Source organism: Macaca mulatta, chromosome X (genome assembly GCF_049350105.2).
Source record: "Macaca mulatta isolate MMU2019108-1 chromosome X, T2T-MMU8v2.0, whole genome shotgun sequence".
Classification (NCBI taxonomy): Eukaryota; Metazoa; Chordata; class Mammalia; order Primates; family Cercopithecidae; genus Macaca; species Macaca mulatta.
Window position 1 is genome coordinate 159,410,113 of NC_133426.1, and position 3,760 is coordinate 159,413,872.

General features: G+C 46.6%; 1 pseudogene; it reads right to left on the reverse strand.

The window, feature by feature from the left end:
* Positions 1–270: 270 nt before the first annotated feature.
* LOC100423992 (melanoma-associated antigen 4-like) lies at positions 271–3,211 on the reverse strand (annotated as a pseudogene).
* Between the last annotated feature and the right edge of the window lie 549 nt (positions 3,212–3,760).

Here is a 3,760-nt window from a genome sequence, read left to right on the forward strand (position 1 = left end):
ACTTCAGTGAACTTGACTTTTAAAAGAAAGAAAGAAAACAATGAAGTTGAAGAATGCGCTTTGGAGACTAGCAATTCAGAAGTTTTTGGTGACGCTGGCAAAAAATTGTTTAATTAGAAACCAGATTGTAATGGGTTGAGGAATAAATCCAAGTTTAGGGAGCTTGAAGGTGGCACAAAAGAGGGAAAGGTAAGATCTGTTAAAGATGGTTTATTGTTTGTTAGTTTATTGTGGTTGTTATTATTGTTTCTTTAGATGAGAACAGCTAAAGCATGTTGGGGAGGCAATAGGAAAATTGAAAATACAGAAGGAAGGAGTAACTGATACAATAAGATCCTCTTGGAGATCATCAGTGCTAGACAGAAGGATCTCTGAGATGTTACTGGTGGATTCGTTGACAGAGGTGGAGTGATGGGAAATGCCATTTGATGTCCTCTGTTTTCTCTGTGTAAAAGGAGGCAAGGTTAATAGCAGACAGCGATGGTTAACAAGTTAAATAGAGTGATAAATGAAACTGGGAACTGAAGGAGGAAAATGACCAGGAGCAAATTTAAACATTTTGAAGTAATTCTGAAATCCCAACTCAAGCTGGAAACCATAATTCTGGAGAGACACCAAACCGTATAGTTTTGTGATTTTTCTCCAGCGTTGCTCAGCAGCCTGGGACTGAGGAGAACACACATGATTGGGTTCATCTGGGCTCAAAAGATAGGTAGATGTAACTGAGGGAATTGATGAAGCTGGTGGATATCTCTAAAGTTCACCATGGGCATCCAGACTGGTAGAGAAGAAACTGGAAATTACTAGTCTTGGAGAAAAGAGAGAAAAAAAAAAAAAGAAAACCAAAAAGTCATGGTGAGAAGATGGAATACTTGTTTTCTGGAGCCGTATGTGTCCCCATAAGGAGCCCTGCCCCTACCATACAACTCTTTTGCCATAGCTTTCAGGGATACCATAGAAAGTAGATTGAATACATTCGAGGGCATAGACTGGATTCAGAAACATAGCCTGGTGGTCAGTGTTTCATTCTGAACTTGCCACTAATTTAAAGCAGCTGTCATTACCACTATTATCACAGAATGCTAATCCTTAGGCAAGGAATGTTACTTGTGCATTCAAGAGTAGAATGGGAACTTCCCATGGGCAATGACAATAGATTTGGCAAGAGGTAAATCATTTCACTTTTTGCCTCAGATTCCAAAAGTGTATTGATGTTTCCCTCAAGGCATGCCCATTTACTTCTGTTATCTTATCAATTTAATTCTGTTAGAGAGTCTACAGAGGTGGCACCCTTCTTTTGGCTCTCACTCTTCCTTTCTGCATTTTCTCTTTCCTTGCTTCCTCCTACCTTTAGGTATTAAATGTTGTCATATGTCTCAGCAACCTTCCCCCACCAAGTGACCAAATAAAGTATTCCTATAAGCTTAGTATTAGATATTTTTTGTGTGCCCAAGACTAGTCTAAGAAGTTGGTGCTTAGTTAGAAAACACTTTTAGGTACTTTGCAGATAACACTGTACAGCTAATCCCTCATGCACTATACATTCAGTTGAACCTGGGTGTGTCTCTCGTATTCATAAGAACCCTGTCTCCATATGTCAGCCTAGTAAAGTAACCAACCATGTTATTCACTGTGAGATACCATGTTCCAGTTATCTTTTAGTTGCTTGAGTGCTGAGATGAACATAATACACAAGGTCTAGTAGTTCCTAAACCCTATGAGAACTCCTAAGCTCCTTCTCTTGATGCTGTCTGTATATATAAGTTCAAAAAATAGTCTTGGGGGAATTTCAATAAACAACTCCAAATAAGTCCTTTTTTCTTTGCAAATATAAATCCTTGTAAAATTCCATTTTTTTTTTCCTGTTTGTTTCCTATTCCTGATTCTATTATAGCTCTAGCAATATTAAACACCAGCTGGTTTGGAGATTAATATAATCAGACATACTATGGTTTTTTTGTTTGTTTTTTGGAAGACAGAGTCTCATTCTGTTGCCCAGGCTGGAGTGCAGTGGTGTGATCTCGGCTCACTGTAACCTCTACCTCCTGGGTTCCAGCTCTCTTCCAACAAGAGTGAAGAACGGGCCTCATGGCACACGAAGCAGAGGAAGCTGCTGAACAGGGCCCTGGAAGGTGCACTGGCCCAGCCCCGCTCCCACTGCCCTGGCTGCGACTGATGCTCAGACTCCCTCTTCCTCCTCTCTCAAAGCTGCTTCATGCAGGGATGGGTAGGAAATGCAAACTCTTGCATTGACCCTGACCACATGCTCCAGGACTTTCATATAGCTGGTTTCAGTGAGGGCCCTTGGGCCCCACAGGAACTCGTAGCGTGCCGGATCACTGCTGGGCACCTGTCGGTACTCCAGTTAGTTTTCTTGCACCAAATATTGGGTGAGCAGCTTCCAGGGCTCCCCATAGACATTGTGCTCCCTCCCATCATACACCTCCATCACACTCAGCTCCTCCCAGACTTCCTCCTCAGATGCGCAGTCGCCCTCCATTGCGATCATGCCCAGGACGATTATCAGGAGGCCTGTCTTGGGAAAGATCTGATCATCACCCAGCAGGCCATTGCAGGAGAAGCCCAAGCAGGTGATAAGGACATAGGAGTGGCCGGTGGGGTCCACTTCCTTCATATCAATGCCAAAGATCAATTTCAGGGACTCGGAGGTTTTGCAGAAGATCACAGGAAAGTAGCATTTGTAATTTTGGATGACACTCTCCAGAATTTCTGCCTTTGTGACCGGCTTCTTGGCTTTATACTTGAGGAGCAGAAAATGAACCAACCCAGCCACCTTGTTAGTGAATGCTGCTCGGACCACGGACTCCGGGTCAGGAGAGGTGCTTGGCCCTTCCTCTTCTTGGCCGCTGCAGCCCTCATCAGATTGCCTCCAGAGAGTGTAGCTGATGGTAGTGGGGAAGGCGGAGGCTTCCTGAGGACTCTGGGGAGGACCTGTTGACCCAGCAGTAGGCACCTCCCACAGTGTGCCCAGGACCAGAGCAGAGGAGGAGGCAGCCTCCTGCTCCTCAGCAGCAGAAGCCTGTGCACCCACCAGGCACGGGGCCTCCTCTGCGGTCTCAAGGCCTTCCACAGGCTTGCATTGCTGACTCTTCTTTGCAACAGACATGATGACTCTGGTCAGGGCAGCAGGCAGGAGTGTGGGCAGGAGTTGGACAATAGAGACCCATAGTCCTGGGGAGAGAGGGAGCATGTGAGAGGCCTCAGCTGAGAACTGAACCTTGGAGACTCTAACAAAGGCCTACTTACAGATCTTCTCCTTGGTGCTCCTCTGTGGCCTCCAGGGAATCCTGTCCTCCGGGTTGGCCTGTTCCCTTAGAACCTGAAGGAAGAATTGAGAGGGCACCTCAGGGTACAGCTGGCCAGCAGAGGTCGATTCTTCAGGACTGACCACAGTAGAGAGGTGAGGCCAGACTCTCTGGAGTCCCATGTGTCCCATGGCAGGTGGGGCCCTTAATGTGCATTCAGGGCAAACATTAGCTACTGGCACCGCCTGTGCATCCTCTGCTCTGTGACATGAGGACACTGTCTCAGACCAAGGCCTCACTGCCTGGTTCCTGGAGCTCCTTGAAGAGGAATCCATGGGCCCTCAGGGTGCAGACTGCAAGCACAGCCCTGGGCCCTCAGTGCTATCAGGAGGGTGGACTGGACTCTGTGACGTTCCCACTCTCATGGAGTGGATTGTCCCCTCTGTACTCACGCAGGGCCCTCACCTTTTTCCTGGCAGGGCCTGAATTCCACC